Consider the following 20688-nt stretch of genomic DNA (forward strand, 5'->3'; position numbering starts at 1 on the left):
AAAGTATATTTGAAGTTTATAATTTAGGTAAAATTATCAAGTATTTGTAAAATTACTATGATGAAAAGATAGTTAAACATTTTTGTAGCAGCTCTCAAAAATTTGGTATCAGAGAAAGTGTGGTTTACAAACAGCCAAATGTTGAAAATGGAAGTGCTAGTCCTTCCATAGCTGCCACTCCAAGTCACACTGCGTAATTATACTAAATTTGTTATACACTCCCTCGAGGATTTGATTCAGCAATGTCCATCTCACCTCCAGATTTATTTACCACAATCCTATGAGCCATGTGGACCTTGGATAATAAACTACTTATTTATGTTATTATGCTGGACATCCAGTCATAGCATTTGTATTACATTATTAAGGACAACTGATATTTCCTCATAGTTTGGGGTTTTCCAAGCAAATAAATATAATTATATTTTTCTCTTTCTATGAACTACGTGTGCAATATAGATAAATTATCAACAGGTGCATAGTGATACCTGATAACTTCGTGGTTCAAATGAACAGATACGGTTGGTTATAGCTGTAGTTCACTGAGACTTGTGTTAGAACCTACACTTCCTCTGATTTACACTATTTATAAACACAACAAAAAAAATTGCATGTTAAAGCAACAAATTGTAACCATGAACCAATATATAACGAATAATGATAGTGTTTTAAGGACAAGACTAGAAAAAAATGAAGACACCAAAATGTAATTGTATACTTTCTTATTAATTATCAACATTAATAATCACTGATAAAAATAATTCTGGTTTTATCTCGAGGTTGGGTAACATAATTAACCCTCAGAATTTTATGAGATTGAAAAAGACATTTTGTAATACTTTAGCTGTGATACTTTAGGGTTCTGCATGGTTTTCTTCCTCTTTTAAATCATCTCACTATGCAAATTGGTACTCAGTCCTCTTATCTTCTTGTTTCTCAGGAGAAATGATCCCTGTAGACTTCCCAACTTGCATCATCTAATTACGGCAAAGTATAAAGTGAGAGGAAACTTTAGGAAGATCTGTTTTCCAAACAGGATATCTTCAGTTCCATGTCATTTATCATGCCCCAGGTGCCCATGCTTAAGAATCAATATTTTTGTGAATGAGGTAGTTAAGTGTCCAAATTCAGATCTTTATTACTAGTATTAGATTTCATTTTCCATTTCTAGACAAAGATTGTAGGAAGGTACATTTCTTTCTCTCCATAGTACACTTTTATCAAGAAATGAAATGTGTTTTTGAATCACATTTCAGGGCCTACTTCAAGTTCCACCTAATTTTTGAAGAGTTCCCTGATAACTCTAGCATGGCATACTCCCTTTTCTGAAATTTAATGATTTTTATTACTGTCATTTTGCATTTGGGATGCTGACTAATAGTAGTACTCTAATTTCTTTATGAATCCTTAAACATGCACATGAAAGTTAAATACTGAAAAGTGACTTTTATGCTAAAAGAATGAGATGTGGTTTTGTTCCCAGAGTGCTAAATACATTATAAAATCTCTTTACATCTTATATTTTAGTTATAATTTCAATGATATTTATTCAGACTTCCTTGTCCTTTTAAATTCTTTCTTTTCATGTATAATTAAATATATAATTGATAAGTTGAGGCTCACTAAGTATCTGATTGAGCCATGGTGTACCTATTGTCATTTATATTATCTCAATTGTATTAAAATTACGATATGACTGGTAACAGTAGTTTCACTTATATTGAGAAACTAGTTTTATGTCATCTTAGTAGATGCCCAAGATGCAATTATTCATTCTTGACCTATTAGGGCCTAATACAAATTAGTGTTTTTATCCCAAACATGATACTGCTTGATCCTCAGGACCTTTAAGCTCCGCTTATTCCCTCTTGCTTTTTGAGTAATTTTTGTTTAGTATTTTAGTTTTAAAAGTGTTTTAACTGAAAAGGACATTAATTATAATTTTGTATAGCCAATATTCCTTTAAAATGACGCAATAAATCTTTTCTTTCTCTTCTGCCTTGTCAAATTTTCAACTGGAATGAATTTCCATTTGTCTGAAGAACTCCCTTTATATTTTCTTTTAGAGTAGATCTTCTAGCAAAAAAACAAAAATGAAAAACAAACAAACAAACAAAAAAAGCCCTCAAATTTTCATCTGACATGGCTTTATTTTACCTTTACTTTTGAAATAAATTTTTATTGCGTATAGAAATTTAAGTTGGCAGGTTTTTGTTTTTTAGCAATTAGAAATGTTATTCTTTTGTTTCTGGCTTGATTCAGTTTAGTTGAGAATTCAGCTGCCAGTCTTACAGTTACTATTTTAAAGGTAATATTATTTTATCCCTGTCATTTTTTAGGATTTCCTTTTTGTCTTTGATATTCTGCAGTGTTACTATGATGTGCCTAGATGTGGCTTTCTTTATGTTTTTCTTCTTTTGAATTGAGTTTTTCCTCATTGAAATTCTTTGGGTTGATGTTTTTTATCAGTTTTAGAAAATATTCAGCCACTGTCTCCTCAAATATTTTTTCCATCTCGTTCTCTCTTTTCTCCGTTTGGGACTCCACCTATATAGGCCTTTGGGATGTTCCCATGTGTCTATTTCACTTGTCCAGTGTTTTCCATTTCACTAATCACATATCTTCAATCTGATTTAAACCCATCTAATATGGTATATATATGCCAATTTTATGATCATTTCATTTATTTTGTGCTTCTTGTCCTCTTTTTTTGAACATTTGAATCACAGCTATTTTAAAGTAATTGTATGTTAACCTCAATATGTAGATCATAGGTGGGTCTGTCAATATTGTTATTAATGTTGTTTCTGTTCTTTTTCTATGACATTTCCCTGTATCTTCTCATTTATAATTTTTAAAAATTGTATGCTGGACATTCTTTACTAAAGAGCCTTAGAGAATCCCAGTGATGTTATATTCCACCACTGAGTTTCCCCTTTCCTATGTTAAGCAGGTAGGATGAGGGCCAGATAAGTTTCAATTCAATAAGAAACTGACCTGCATCAAAGCATAGTTGCAGGTTTAGAAAGATTCAGTCTAACTCCTGTTCATCCTCTTCTCTAGGTATGTCTCTCATGGGATATATATTAAGAGCCTTTCAGATACATGTCTTCTTAGTCCAGAAGACCTTCAAAAATGCAGGCCTACTCTTCAGAGATGCTCAGCCAAGCTTTTTAGCTTACTGCTCAATAAACCTTCAAATAGAGTAAATTTCTTAAGAGATAGACCTTTGGAATTTTTCAGGAAAGAAAAGCACCCTGTGACTATAGCAGATTTCACTCCCCTTTTAGTAGATTTGGTCCAGCCAACCAGACTTCCACTTAGCACAGGGATTCAGCAAATATCCTTTTGGGTAAACTGGATGCCTGTCAAGGTTTTAGTGCTTCAACTAAGAGAAAATTTAAATAATGTTTGATCAAATATCTGGGCACTTTGTGGCCTAGTCAAGTTGACACATACAATTAATCATCATACTACTATTAAATACATAGCATATAATATGATTAATGATGTTTTATAATATATACATGCATATGGGATATAATTTATTAAACATTATATATTATTATGTGAACTATTTAACTTGGCATCCAAGACCACCCAATATATGTGTTTGATTTCTATTTGTTAATTATAAAATATGTCATATTCAAATATTAACTATTTTATGTAGAAATGTAGTAAAGCACTCACATTTTGGAACTTTTCTGTCTGTGTTAAAATCCTAGCTCTATCACTACTAGCTGTGTACTTTTGGGTGTCAATTGCCTTATCTATAAAATGATGAAAATAATAACGATCTCATTAGATTGCTGTGAAGATCAAATAACACTAATCTGTGACTGGCTCCCGATAGACACTCAATAGTATGTGTAAAATATCATCATCATCATCATCATCATTATCACTGTAGTAGTTATTTTTAATTTTGAGCCTTATTTCCCATTTCAGTGAGATGTGCTTTGCTACTTTCAAACTTTTTAAACTCTATCCATACACTTCCCTAATGACTTTAACATAGCCTAAGATTGTAGCTTGTGGGATATATGATTCATTGCTGAACAATTTAATTTTAAGATTTTTTTAATGTTCTTGATTAGGGATTGTGCAGTATTCATCATTATCATCATCATCACCGTCATCATCATCACCATTATGTTATCATCATCATTTGAAGTAGCTAACACATAGCAAACAATAGTTTTGAGTAAATGAATGCATGAATGAATGAGAAGTGAAATCTTATTTTTATATCTGCTAAGAGAGTAAAATAATAAGATATACTGCACAGTATGTTCAGTATCTGAGTTTATATTTATTTTAGTTTTGTTCAGATTGATATTATTATTTGAACTATTGAAGACCGATAAGTGAGAAAAAAGGTTGACTTAATACTTAACTGTGTTAATGCAAATGAAAGTCAAATGCCTTCATAGCATGTAATAGGAAGGTCAGTTTTACATTAGTTCAAATGAAGAGTGATGGAGACTTGAATTACCACAAGGCATGCAGTGGTTTAGGCATGCCAAACTCAACAGAATCTGTGTCATAGTAGTAATACCACATCTGGGTTTTCAGTGGACATTCATTTTCAACAAAACAGTATCATCCATCACATTAAATTTCATTAATTTGCATTTCATGGATTCATTGTATTTATTTTATAAACTGCTTTGGTTTTTTAAATTTTACAAGAGTTAATAAGCCTAAGAATATAAAAGTTCATAGCTTTCACATGTACCAATATTTAAGTAACATAATGAAATAATTTCAGACTTGGAGTTCGGAAGACTTACTTTCCTTTAAAGGGATTTCTCAAATTTGTGTAAGCACCATATGACCGAAGTACTTATTCAGTAAAACTCCATCTGAGCACAGCTTGGTAGCCTGTGGATTTGGATATATGTGCCCTCCAAAACATCACAGCAACATACCAAAGCCCAATATATCAGAGTTAATCTGTGATGCAGGCATCAGTCCAGCTGGTACATTCTACTACTGTGAGTACTTCACTCTATTTTTAGTAGTAATTTATTTGGCATTCAGACTGAGATCTTGCGTGGGAATAACAAAATTGACTCAAGTCCTGAGTTGCCCAATTCTCTTCCTAGGAGCCACCATGGGAAGATGCACATTCTTTGGGCCTGAGACGGTTGGCAATTATTTGGTCCTCACCCCTTTTCCACATTTGTATGAATTCTCTTGAATAAATAATTAGTAACTTCTTTTTTACTCCAATAACTAAGTCTCATAATGAGAATTTGCTACTTCTTTTAATACATTCAATTATCTGCTGATTCAAGCATCTTCAGGTCAAATGCATTAGAAAACAGCTAATTATGCCCTTTCCCATGGGAAGAAAAATCTTTAAATTTAATTAAAAGACCTTAACTCAACTCCTTCACAGTAGGGTCTACTTCCCAATGGATTTTCTACAGGGTGACTTAAAGAACTAAGCTCAATATTAAAATTAGTAACATTTATTACTTGTTATTTCTTCTTCTATAAAACTATTTTTGGTTGAAGGATACTTTGATCATTAATTTCATTCTCTCAATTATGTCCCTGCATTCACTCTTAAAAGCACAGATTAATTGCGCAAGCTTGCTTGCCAGTTTTAGAGTTGTTTACTTTCTATATCCTGTGCCAGTAAAGCATCTTAAAAGCAGACTACCATTTCTCAGCCTCAATATTCTCTTTGACATACTAATCAACACATAAGCAAAGGTGGCAGAAAGGAAATCTTAAGAGATGAGAGGAAAATACTAAGCACCACATCTGAGCCTTGCAGGGTTCAAATATGTAGGCTGTTCTGACTTTTATGAGAGAAAGCCACAAACATATTTTCCTATTTCCCATTTCTAAATTGGGAGATATTTTGGTTTGACATCTTCCGGGAGAGCATAAAAATCAAGGCAAATCGTGTGTTTTTTTCTTTACTTTTATGAATTTTACCTTTTTTTTTTTTTAACTTAGAATAAACTTGTTTTTTTTTTTTTTTAATTAAAAATTGGCCTTATATGAAAAGGGATATCCAGATGTTGAAAGGAAGAAAGCAATCTGGAAAGACGCAATTATGTGCTATCCTTAGGTGAGTTTCTTCCTCTCATCCATTCTCTCTCTGCCCCCTTCTTCTTCCCATCCCACCTCCCTCCTTCCTTATCTTCTTTTCCCTCCTTCTCTTCCTTCTGCCTCCGATACTTTTTAAAATTTTATTTTTGTTTGGCCAAATACTTCTTGAAGGTGGTTAATTATGTGAGCAGCATACTGATACCACAAAGTGCCTGTGATGAGCCAAACCCACTGCCACTTCCATTCCTTGCTTGTTTGAATCTAGTCCTAGGAGAGTAATTAATGATACTAATTGTTTTTAGTGATTCAATAAATAGGCATTGGGGAGCCATTAGAGATTTTTGAACAGGAAAATGACATTAGGAAAGTGATCTTTTAGGAAGACAACTGTGAATGAAGGGCAGGAAGAATTAGAGGGTGGTAGACTCAGTGGGGTTTATAATTCCCAGGGAGAAGGTGTTAAGGGTTTTGAATAGCCCATCACACTGGAACTGAAAAAATCTATATACATGTCAGAGGGATAATAGACTGGTGGGGGGGAGTGTTATCACTTTGTGAGGGGTGTAAATGTTTAACTATTACATTGTTCTGTATACCTGAAGCTAATAAAAAAAAATTAAAAAAAGAAAGTGAAAAGAAAGGACTTCATATTGAGAGACATTTAGGAAGAAGAATTAACCAGTGATAGATTAGATTAAGAAAATAATAAAGGAGAGCCAAAGACTGTTTTCAGTTTTCGAGAGTGAATGACTAAGGAAAATGCAATTATTAAAACAGAGACAAAAACTATAAATTGCCTGAAGAGGTAGGATAAGATAACAGAGAATATGAAATCTGAGCTGGGTATAGAAATATAGGCAGAAGTTTATCAGGCATTTCAAGGGTCAACAGAGCAAATTGTGATAGTGTGAAATAGTATAGTATGTTCAAATAATATCAAGGAGCTCAGAAAAGAACCAATCAATTATGTGCATAGTAAGAAATAGCAGAAGAGGAGGCAGGAAATGCAGTTTGGAACCAGATTATGAAGGTCCTTGGATGCTATCCTAAGGATTAAATAATAACTGTGCTTTGGGGGATATTTTTTTTCAATTAAAGTTATTGGAGTGACAATTGTTAGTAAAGTCACATAGATTTCAGGTGTACAGTTCTGTAATACATCATCTATATCTCACATTGTGTGTTTACCACCCAAAGTCAGTTCTCTTTCCATCACCATATATTTTATCCCCTTTACACTTATCTACCACCACCACCCCTTACCCTCTGGTAACCACTAAACTATTATCTGTGCTTATGAGTTTTTGTTTCTTCATTTGTCTGGTTCTTTTGTTGTTTTCAGTTTTATATACCACATATCAGTGAAATCATATAGTTCTCTACTTTTTCTGTCTGACTTATTTTGCTTAGCATTATAATATCAAGATCCATCTATGTTGTCGCAAATGGTGCTGTTTCAATCTTTTCTTATGGTAGAATAGTATTCTGGGGGATTTTTTAAGTAAAATTTATTTTCTTTCTAGTATTCACCCTCAGGTGAACGTATGAAAAAACTGTAGATTTTAATTTGCCTGGGTCCCTTGGCTGTAGAGCAATCGCTTGTCCATACGCAGGAAGAGCCAGAGGGAAGTTCTCTCCTCTCAGTCTTCTAATAGATTTAATTTTGCTCATCTTTAAACCTGAGATGAGTACTTAGGACTTGAACGCCCAGATTTTCTGGGAAGAATAAAACAGATTAAACCATGACTTTTAAGAAGGGGAATTTTGTTTTTAAAAAACTTGTTCCAGCAGTGATTTTCAAGATGACTTGAAAAGGGACCTTTCTCCTTTTCCTTATGTAAATTTTTAATCCAGTCATAATTTTCTCTTCATTGTACTCCAGCACAATATGCCAATTCCTGACTCCAGCCTCATGCTTTTCTCATGTTCTTCAATCCGCCTTCTTAGGGACAGAGTGTTTTTCCCTCTTCCAAATCCAATACTATGTCTCCTTCAGGCAGAAGAAAGTCCTGACCGCTCAATAGGGTGTATTAAGCCAGATTCTTCAGAAGCAAACTCTGTGACAAGGATTCCTGAGCAAGTAATTTATTATGAAGTGTTCTCAGGAAAATGGCAAAGACAGGAAAGAGTAAAAAGTGAAACAAGGGCTCATACCTTAGCTGGATCCTATGGGAAGCTCTGGAGTACAGACTATAACTCAAATTTTTCTTGCCTCCATGCAAGGGAGCTAGAATTTCATACGTCCACACCAGTCAATCATTGGCTCTTGGTTTCTCCCAGGTGGGGGGTGTTGACAGTGTGAACTACTAGGAGCTTCTGATTCTCTGCACTTGTAGACAAAGCTGCTCCACTAGCCCAGGACCAGTACTCTAAAGTCAGTTCCCAATGGAAACCATTAGAAGCAAAGCACACAGAAGTTGGGGGTTGGATGCATAAAATGGGTAGAAGAGATTGTAGGGGATCTGGATGGAGCAATGGCAGGTTGGAGTAGAATAAGGAAGCATTCCTCCCCTGCTCTAGCCAAACTGTTTTTTTCCGGAAAATTCTCTGGGCTTTATTTTATCTGCCACTCAGATAATGAATTTTTGCTTCTGTTGTGTGTTCATTGGTGCCTGGTCTACTAACATGAACATAGAATGAAAGCATCTTTTCCCAAGTAATCTTGGATCTCTAGGAAAAATTCAAACTGATTCACCTCCTTCAGGTTGCTTCAAATGTGAGGAACCAACCAAAGTCCAGAGAAGATCCTTACAGTACGAGTATTTATTCAAGTAGGCTCTCGGGCCTATTTCACTTCTAATGTGAACCCTATACTAGTCCTCAGAGTCTATAACAACTCCTTGAGTTCAAGGGTGTGAATCCAAGTGTAAAACAATAGGGATGCAGACTAATTTAGTCAGCTGATGGCAAAGCATCAAGGACCCTTGGTGACTCCAAAGTGGAGTTTGGCAGCATAGAACCCATTCCAATGTAATAGCTCTCTCAACTTAGTGCATTGGAAACTGGCTCAATGAAAACATTTTAAAATGAAAAGTATAGTAGAAAATTGACCGTCAGCCATGTAATAAGACAGTAGTCCTTTCCCTTCTTTTACTTCTCAATTTTAAATAGATGGAGAGCAATCTAAGACATTTATATGTAGAACAAGGCCTGGAAAATTGCTTAACTAAAGCATCTTTCAGCCTACCCTGGTAGGAAAAAAGCGATGCCCATTAACTTTTTTTAAGCCAAATACAAAATGAATACATTGTATTTATATATGTATTTTCTCCGTTATATTACTTTACCTTTTGGGGGGATAAAAGAGAAAAGCTTGGAGAAAAGTGTGTTGGTTGCTTATATGTATAATCTTCCCTGTTGTCTGTTGTCAAGATGAAAACAATAACAAGATCCTTTTTGTGAAACAAATAGCCAATCAGGGGCATCTAGACATTTGTTATTGGCTGCAGTGCAAAAGAGCAGGTCAGCATTGTATCCTATAGCCCAACTCTATTCATATTTCTTTCTAACCTTTTCTTCTTACCTTGGCCTTTTTAGGTCTACAGCTCTGAGAGTCTGGCTTCTTAATGTTTGTCCAAACTTTTCTGGTTGGAATACTGAGAGAGGGCTGCTAGAGCCATCAGTATCTTGTATTAAATCTGCTTAATTATCAATCATTAAACTTGAAAAAAAAAAAAGGAAATACTGCATGTAAATATTAACTCTCAGTAACCTATAAATAATCTCTACTTCCTTCTTGTTATCTGTACTGTCATGAATCACACCTCTCTCCCTTTGTTTTAATTCAATTTAATTTTGTTTTTTTCACCTCTCTGAAAATATCAGAACCAAGGTGGAAGTATTCAGGGTTTTAGATTACCGCTATATTTTGAACAGAATACTATACACTTTGAGTGAGTCACTGTTCTTTAGATGACGGAGGTTAGGGTCAGAATAATTAGTAAAAATTACAAAGGTTGGCAGCAGGAAATGTCAGGGAGCTGAGAGCATAATTAAGGTATTTATGACAAACATCTTAGCACAAGGCAGAAAAAAAAATCAAATAGAAACCAAATTTTCTTTTCTTAATACAAGTCTAACATGAAATATTTATCTCAGATAAAAATGATAGTATTCCCTGTCATTTCTGCAAGAGCTTACTATCATGTAGAAATATTTTAAAAATTATTGTTTATTATAATATTTATTATTAGGGTCATATTAGTATCTTCATGCTATTCTAGTTATAAGGTCTTAGTTATTTTAATTACTTGGACCTCATCACTTTAAGAGCAAATATATTTCTCGCAGTCACATCATCTCTTCATTTAGTCACAAAACAAGCATTTATTGAGCACTTCCTGCTGTCCAGGTGCAAGGGTACGCACTCTAGATTCAGTGATAAGAGGCATAGTTCTTCTTGAGCTGTTCACAGTCTAGTCAACTGTGACAGTCAAGGCTCTTAGTTGCAATCTATGGTTGGTATACTGTTAAGCAGCAAAATAAATCTGAAAACATTTATACATAAAGACACGTGTTCTCCAATGTTCACTGCAGCTTTGTTTACGGTGGCGAAGACATGGAAACAACCAAAATGTCCTTCGATAGATGAATGGATAAAGAAGTTGTGGTATATATACACAATGGAATACTATTCGGCGGTTAAGAAAAGATGATATAGGAACATTTGTGACAACATGGATGGATCTTGAGAGTGTAATGCTGAGTGAAATTAAGTCAGACAGAAAAAGCAGAGAACCATGTGATTTCACTGATATGTGGTATATAAACCAAAAACAACAAAAGAACAAGACAAACAAATGAGAAACAGAAACTCATAGACACAGACAATAGTTTAGTGGTTACCAGAGGGTAAGGGGGGTGGGGGGTGGGAGATGAGGGTAAGGGGGATCAAATATATGGTGATGGAAGGAGAACTGATTCTGGGTGGTGAACACACAATGGGACTTATAGATGATGTAATACAGAATTGTACACCTGAAATCTATGTAATTTTACTAACAATTGTCACCCCAATAAATTAAAAAAAAAAAAAAAAGATATGAAGAAGCTCAAAGAATCATCCAGAAAGCAAGAGAATCAGAGTCAAGTCTAACCAGCCAGAAACAATGACCAAAATAACACCACTATAGAAACAGTGAGGGCATCCGTGCCGCGGGCACAAGCACTAGACCCTGCAGTTTGCCCTGGAAACACATCTGGTACCAAACACCAGAGCTGCCACTTTCACCTCTGCCCCTGCTGCCTGCCCTAAGTGACCTCATCTTGCTGCAATTGCTGTCTTTATCACCTGACCGGGTTCCTCCCAGTTTCTGCTTTTTTGCATTACTAGTCTTGGTTTAAAAGTTCCCGTGGGTCTGTCAACTGATAAGCCTAGGTACTACGCCTGGGACTAAGTAAAAGAGAAACCAGGAAAGTAAATATCTGACATTTTCAGCATCTATAGTGGAACTCTCCAAATTTAAGAATGGTATTGGCATACAGGATAACTCAGTGACAAATGTCTCCTACAGTCTCTGGGTAACTGTGTACCTTTCTTTCCTTATTTACAAAGACTGCTCCAAAAATATGTGTGTCTATAAAGATATGAGCTTACATGATTCCTTGGTAAGGGAATTATGTCAATATAACATAGAAGTTGCATTGTTCCATTTATGACTTTTCTCAGCTTGGAAATGCTTTGTGTCATCAAGTAACAACCAGGGAGTGCTTACACAGCTGACCACAGCAGGCCGTGGAGGTGCATAGTATACCATGCCCAACCCTGTTTTACAAACAACCCACTTAAAAAGCAATAAAGTCTAAGATATTCAGTAGTGTTTATTAATAATTATAACATCTTAAAAAAAACTGGGCTAGGAGAGTTATCATACGTCTTATGGAGTCCGGTTATAAAACTGCATAGGTTTTGAATGTTTGCCCCAATCTTTTGTTTTTTTCCTGATATACCCTGTAATTATTTGTAAATGATTTTTAGGACATGAGGTTTCCAGGAACATGTAGATCTGTTAGAATAGAAACACTTGAACTTCAAAAAGTGCCTTCACTAACATGATACAGAAATTTCTCATACTAACACAAACACGCATACCCCTTTCCCAAGAGGAGTAAAACCACAATTTTCAGTGCCAGCAACAAGTGAAGATCGCTGGGTGATGTCTATTTTCCTTTTAGTTCCATCAAAGGGCTAGCTATAATGTATGGACTAGATTGGAAGGTTCACCACCAGCAGCACATACATACGAAATAGTGGGTAAAAGGAGAGGAACGAAGAAGAAAATAAGTTAAAATTTATAATTACATACGACACAGAGCAAGAAAATAAATATGGGAAAGAGCCATAGTTTTCATCTTTGAAGGTGATTTAGAGGCAATAATTTGTATTGATTTCCTTCTTGTATTAACAATTCTGTGTGCCCTTTGCTTTCAGCTACCACCTCTCTTGATTCGAGTTCCCTTACCAAGATGTTAGTACGGAAGAATCGGAGTGCTGCATGGTACTTGTATACAGATTTGCTCTTATCATCCATTAAGTTTTACCAGTGGAAAGAGAATTGTGGAGCATTCAATAGGTTCTGTCCATTCTCCCCCCTTTTCCATTTTGCAGCAGCAAACCTATTAATAAGCACTCCATGGGCTGATGGGAACATTCCTTCATTAGGGATTGAGAGCTCTAATACAATTTACAGGCAAGGGAAGCAAAATTTTTCAAAGGAATCATTAGATCATTATTTCTAAAACTAAGAGGAGACTCTCCCACTTTCAACCTTTGGTTCCAAGACCCATATATTCTGGCGATGGGAAAAATAGCATTACATCTTGGGTAAGAGTTTAGGGAATTTGCTACTGGGGCAGTGCCCTAGTTTTTAATAGGCCAGCTTATCATCGTTTTACATGTCCAACTGCTTTTAGAGAATGCAGTTCTAAGTCCATTGCCTTTTTTCCTATAACGTGAGTGTTCCTTATTCGCAGCACATTTGTAGTGCACTGCAATGTTAAATACGGCATCCTGTGATTCCTCAGATGGTGATGCTGATAACAGCCTGGAGAGCAAGGAAAGCGAAATAACCACCAGATAAAAAGATCATTTGCCATCCCTTCAATGATGACAAGAATTCAGCATAATTGATGGCTGGCTTCCCTGAAACAGTATCCCATACCGAGGGGGGGAGTCACTCAAAGTTGGTTCTTGCTGTTAAGTGATCATTCATCAGTGGAAGTAAATAGGTCAGCCCTGGGTATGTGAGGTCCATAATGTTAAACTCTTGCATAACCCTTATCCTTGACACCAAGGCCACTTTGCTTTTGAGCCTATTTAGCAGGAGTTGGAGTGACTGCAGAAAGAGGCTGACTGACATTCACAAAGACAGTGATCTTGTCCGGCTGATTATTGAAAGCCTTTTCCACCAAAGAGGCCTTTTTATGAACATTTACATTGGAACCAAGGTTCTCCCACTTTTGATTCCATTACAAAAGGGTCATTCATATTTCATCATACCTCCTTGACACCAATCTTCCAATTTTGTTATCTCAGGATGAAAAACCTTCAATCAGGTCATATATCCTTCAAAGAAAAGTGAACAATCAAATAACGACTCAAAGTCTGTTTCAGCAGTAGGATTCTTTTGTAATCCTTTAAGGAAGGACTAGTTGCCTCATTTGTCATCAGACAGGCTGCAGTTGTCAGCTCCTTCAGGACTTTCTTCAGTAGTAAAAGCCACTTAGCCCAAGGGCATAACTTTCCAGTGTGGCATACACTCAGCAGCTGATTGAGGCAGAAGTATAAGGACCTGGCCATTTTGGCTTGATGCAGGACATTGCCGATGAATATACTGTAGAGTTACCTACCCACAAGGCTGTTCCAGTTTTCTTGGTCCTCTATCACCATTTGATAGCTTCCTCTGCTCAGACCTGCTTTCCCGCCCTTCATTTCTCAGGTGCTTATTCCTAACAATTTTCTGTATTTCAAATTCCATCTCAGAATCTATTTCTGGAGAACCTAATCTGTGATACCATGTGTAAATCAGGCTGGAATGTTTTCCTTCTCAGTCAACTAATCTAAGAACCCATAGGTAGGGGCTGAAGGAAGTTTGGTTATGTGTCAAAATTAACTGCACTGGAGTGAAAGATTCATGATTGTGTGAAAGAATTGTGCTTTCAGGACTTGTGTAAGCCAGAATTTCTATGTACTATTCCCATTTGACAATGGAGTGAATAAGGGCCTGTCTGATTTTATGGCTAGTGTATTAGATAAAATCCAGTTCACAATGAATTGCTCAGATCATATGGTCACCAATTAATCTATGATCAAGCATTTAATTACATGATTAAAAGCTAAAAAAAAGCTCACTAATTTTCCAAAATAGGTGTGACTTCATTCCCAAACGCTGTAGACCTTCCCTGAAATTTTAAGGAAAACTTGCTCCAGGAACATCTAAATATTTCTATGAGCACAGCTGTTCTACTGCATGACAGAGAATGAGCTCTAATTTCCAAGTCTCATAAGGTGAAGCACTTCTTAAAATCAAAAGGGGCTTAGATGGAGGTGAGAAATGACCACTACTAGACATTCTTAGTATTACATTTCACAAAAGTATGATAGGCTTTGTAGTAGAGCCCCCTTTTAATGCTTGGGGATTTGCCCTGGAAGGAGGTTTATGCATGCATGTATCATTTTACAATATGCCATAATGGTTAATCATGCAGGCTCTGGGTTCAGAACTCCCTAAATTATTGGCTATGAAACTCCAAGCAAATTACTTAACCTTTCTAAACTTCAGTTTTCTTGTATGTAAAACGGAGAGGGTAAGTCTATAACTAATGAAGTTATTGTGAGGATTAAGTGAGATGAGGCCAAGTGCTCAGCAAAGTGCTGGAATACGAAAAATGCTCCAAAATTTGCTATGATTTTATTATTATTGCTTGAGAGACTTGCATGATATCCTCCAAATATCAGAGAGTTTAGCTAAGCATAACAGATGGTGGGTTTGCTTTTGTTCTCTCTTCAGACCTCTTTACCATGAGCTTGATTCTCTTGCTTCTTTCCCATGATTCAGGATGGCTGCAGACCAAGTTTTAAGTTCATGTTCATGATTATGGAGATAATGGAAAATCCATTCTCTAATGCCATTAATTCATTACATTTATGTATGTATTTAACACTGCCAAATTCTGAATGAAGGTTAATGTCCATGGCAGAGAACAACCATTTGCAAATGTATGAACTTGAATTCCATTTAGCTTTATTGACAACAATAATCACTAAAAATGCAAGTAATTAACTTATACTCATGTTAGGGATACCAGGTACATTTGTGAAATCTGGATTAAGCAGACAGACATGTGTCCTACTTAACCTGTACCCTCTGTTTCCTACTGAAAATCATGAAGAATCCTATGTAGAAAAAGAGGACCAAAGTTTCTCATACATTGCACCTCATACAGTACTTTCCAAAGTGGGTTTTGAAAACTACTAGTTGTTGGAGAATATGAATAGTTCTTATGTGAAAATGGGTTCCATATTCAAAGAGATTCAGTAAATATTTCAGCTTTATTAAGATAAAATCGACATATAACACTGTGTATGTTTAAGGTGTACAATGTGATGATTTGATGCACATATATATTGTGAAATGATTACCATAATTAAGTTAGTTAACATCCAGCAGCTCACATAATTACATGTGTGTGTTAACATTTAGGATCTATTTTCTTAGCAATTTACAAGTATACAATACAGTATTGTTAACTCTAATTTCCATGCTGTAAATTAGATCCCTAGAACCTACTTCTTGTATAACTGGAAGTGTGTGCCCTTTGACAAATACCTCCCCATTTACCCCCATACCCCAACCTTTGGCAACCACTAATCTACTCTCTGTTTCTATGAGTTTATCTTTTTTAGAGTCCACATATAAATGAAATCATATAGTAATTTGTCTTTCTCTGTGTGACTTATTTCACTTTAGCATTTCAGGTTCACACAAGTTGTCGCAAATAGCAGAATTCCCATTTTTAATGACTGAATAATATTCCATTGTGTGTGTGTGTGTGTGTGTGTGTGTGTGTGTGCATCACATACTTTTTTTTATCCATTCATTTGTCAATGGTCACATAGGTTGTTTCCATATCTTGGCTATTGTGAATAATGCTGCAATTTGGAGGTTGCAGATATCTCTTTGAGATAGTGATTTCATTTCCTTTGGGTCTACACCCGAAAGTAAGATTGCTGAATCAAATGGTAGTTTTACTTTTAATTTATCTGAAGAATCTCCATTCTGCTGTACATAATGGCTGAGCTAATTTACATTCCCACCAACAGTGTACGAAAGGGTTTCCTTCTCACCACATCCTTGCCAATCCTTACCTCTTGTGTTTTTGGTAATAGTCTTTCTAACCGGTGTGTGATGATACTTCCTTGTGGTTTTGATTTGAATTTCTCTGATGATTAGTGATGTCGAGCATCTTTTCACATGCCTGTTGGCTAGTTTTAACAATGGTAAGCAGGATTACTTACTGCAAGGACTCTCAGAAATTTTGCTATGTACTTATAAATTATAGATTTCTAAGAGGGGTTAGAGCAGTGCTCTCCAATCGAAATATAACGTGAACCACATACGTATTTTTAAGTTTTCCAGGAGGCACATTAAAAATTAGAGTGGCCAAATTAATGTTAATCAAATATTTTCTTAATCCAAAATATCCAAAATGATATAATTTTAACATATAACCAACATAAAATTATTGTGATAGTTTACATTTTCCCCCCCAAAATAAGTATTTGAAATCCACTGTGTATTTTCAACTTGCAGCACATCTCAGTTGGGACTCGCTGCATTTCAAGAGCTGAACAGCCATGTGTATGAGTGGCTATGACATGTGACAGTGCAGGGCTAGACTGCAGTGTTTCTCAAACCTGTTTTTCCACGATTTACTTTTCACGGGACATGCTGAGGGATTCTATTACATGAAATACGTTTTGAGAAACACTAATTTATGGAGGAGGCTAAAGGAGATATCAGCAGATGGAAGAAAAGAGTTAGGAGATGGAAAATGCCATCAAGATGAGATTTGAACAAACACGAAGCTACGTGGCTGTTGTGATTATTAGCATCACACAGGCATCATACCTTGGTGTATTGACCTATATATGCAGAAGCTGACTGGCATTTGATTGGATTACCCTGATGAGCAGACAGAAGAAAAAAATGAAAATGCAACCTATCAGCAAATATAAGGGAGTGAAGAGTGCCCAGAGCAAGTGCCTGGTGAGCACAGCAAGTAGAGCCTCATAGCGGAGACGCTGGTGTTCAAACAAGAACTGTGGGACTATAGGCTCTAGGAGGTAATGATTCCCTCTCAATGTAGTCATTTTTTTCAATCGAAAGGAATTTTAGAAAAGAAATTGTTCAGCTCTCAGTACTCCTTATACATTCTAAGTTGCCCCTAGACATTTTAGGCGAAAACCAATAGATGAGGGTTGCTAGAAAGGAATGCTGAGTTTTTCATCCCAAACGAGGCTTGGCTTGAACCCAAAGGATTTCTTTGTTTCATCCTAAAGTGTCATAGCCCCAGTTGTTTTGCCTCTACTCTATAGGGATTACAAGATAACCTTATTCAGGGACCAGTCCCGAGCCTTTCTTTGTTGAAATCAGGAAAATTTAGCAGGGCAAAAGAAAACAAAACCCTTCTCACAACATTTGCTCAGCGGTTCTTGAATTTAAACCTAAAGAGGAGAGGAAGAAGGGGCAAGGTGAGGAAACAAGCAATTTGTATAATTGCAGTTCTATGGATGGGAACACCAAGACCCATTGCCAGATTTAATTATTCCTTTCATCTTGCCTTACTTCACTCTTGAAGATCAATAACCTTGTTCTCTTCTTAAGCAGCAACGATTTCCACAATCTAAACATAAACTTAATCATGTGCTGCCATCCCAGTGTTTATAGACTCTGTCAAAGACATAGCCCATTGTAATTATTTTCTCAATCATTTGCCATAAGAAAAACACTTCAGGCAGCATTAAAACTTAACTTAATCAGTAGAAAGAATACAATTCAACAAATGGATCTTATCAGATGGCCATTTAAAAGAGGGAGTAATGCACATTTCCCAATACTTTAATTTTCTGCTAAATTTCAAACTGTTTACATACAGAAAATTGAACTATTGCTATATTTTATATGAACCATAAATGGAATAGTGTCATGAAAATTGCTATTAAAGCTGATTCCTAGTGCAGCATATGCAAATTTCTAAGTCATAAATCATTGAGGGTAGTTTATTTACTTCCGCTCTAAAAAGGAACCGCATGTTAAGGCTAAAATGAGTACTAAGTGTAGATTATAGCGATAGCTAAAAAGAGACAAATTTAACTATTAGGAGACAAAACACTTATCAGAAAAATGGCAGCTCAGATGACCTCCAAAACTCTGATCCAAGAGATTTCAGATTAAATACATATTACACAAACAAATGTGGAATTGTAAAAGAAGCTAATGGTGTTTAACTGTGAGCACATGATCCAACAGTACCAGAGACATATTTCATCACTGTCTTACAACATGATTCTGTAGCATAAATACAAGGGAAATCAGATAAGTATGTATCAATCAAAAAAGTCACACAACTCAACACCAAAAAATCCAAACAAACCAATTTAAAAATGGGCAGAGGACATGAAGAGACATTTCTCTAAAGAGGACATACAGATGGCCAATAGACATATGAAAAGATGCTCAACATCACTGATCATTAGAGAAATGCAGATAAAAACCACAATGCGGTGCATCTCACTCCTGTCAGAATGGCTATCATCAATAAATCAACAAACAACAAGTGTTGGCGAGGATGTAGAAAAAGGGAACCCTTGTGCACTGTTGGTGGGATTGCAAATTGGTGCAGCTACTAAGGATAACAGTATGGAGTTTCCTCAAAAAATTAAAAATAAAACTACCTTATGACTCAGCAATTCTACTCCCGGGTATTTATTCAATGAAACACAAAACACTAATTCAAAAAAAATATATGCACCTCTATGTTTATTGCAGTGCTATTCATAATAGCCAAGATATAGAAACAACCAAAATGCCCATTTAATAGATGATTGGATAAAGAAATTCTGGTACATTTATACAATGGAGTACTACTCTGCTATAAAAAAGAATGAAATCTTACCATTTGCAACAACATGGATGGACCTAGAGAATATTATGCTAAGTGAAATAAATCAGACCGAGAATGACAAATACCATATGATCTCACTTACATGTGGAATCTAAATAACAGAATAAACGAACAAACAAAACAGAAATAGACTCAGAGATACAGAGAAAATACTGATGGTTGCTAGATGGGGGTGGGGGTTGAGGGTTGGGGAAAAGGTGAAGGGATTAGAAAGTACAAATTTGTAGTCACAAAATAGTCAGGGGATGTGAAATACAGTATGGAGAACATAATCAATAATGTAAGGATCATGTAAGGTGCCAGATGGGTACTGGACTTATCAGGGGGATCACTTTATAGATTGTGTAGATACCTGACCATTGTGCTATTCACCTGAAGCTGAAATAGAATAATATTGAATGTCGATTATAAATAAATAATTAAATAAATACACACACACACACACACACACACACACACACACACACAGAGTGCCAAAAAATGTATACACATTTTAGGAAAGGAAAACTATTAAAATTTTAGTACTCAATATACACTGATAACGAAAGATGAATACAAGTCACATTGGACTTCTGCAATTACAAGAGGTGCTCAAAGTGGTTACCATCAGCATCCAGACACTTCTGATTACAACGAACTACTGCTTGAGCAACATTGACCAAAGTGTCCACTTGATACATTTTTTTGCCACCCCTGACATATATATATATATATATATATATATATGTATTCACAGAATGTAAAGAACAGCATAGGGAATATAATCAGTGGTATTATAATAGCTATGTGCAGTGTCAGGTGGATAGTAGACTTGTTGGGGATATCACTTTATGAGGTGTGTAAATGTCTAATCATTATGTTGTTTTGTACAACTGAAACTAATATTTAAAAGGCCTAATAAATACAGTGCATCTAATCACTATGTCGTACACCTGAAATTAAGATAATATTGTATGTCAAATGTAATTGAAAAATAAATAAATTAATTAAATGGACTAAAATTTTAAAAATAAGCAAAGGACCTAAAAAGACAAATTTTCAAGGAAGACACAAATAGTCAACAGGTACATTAAAAGATGCTCAATATCACAATCATCAGGGAAATGGAAATAAAAATCACAACAAAATATCAACTTACACCTGTTAGAATGGCTGTCATCAAAAAGACAAAAGATAACAAGTGTTGGTGACAATGTGGAGAAAAGGGAAACTTCGTGCACTGGTAGTGGGAGTGTAAATTGGTATAGTATGGAAACAGTATGGCGTTGCCTTAAAAATTAAAAATATCAAATCATTGTGTTGTATACTTTAAACTTACACAATATTCTATATCAACTATACCTCAATAAAGCTGTAAAAAATTAAAAATACATAAAAGCATGATAGTTATTCAATCTTATTAAAATCATGGCAGTAATACTATGGGAAATT

This window comes from Rhinolophus sinicus, chromosome 3 (genome assembly GCF_057876585.1).
Source record: "Rhinolophus sinicus isolate RSI-liver-muscle chromosome 3, RSI-T2T, whole genome shotgun sequence".
Taxonomy (NCBI): domain Eukaryota; kingdom Metazoa; phylum Chordata; class Mammalia; order Chiroptera; family Rhinolophidae; genus Rhinolophus; species Rhinolophus sinicus.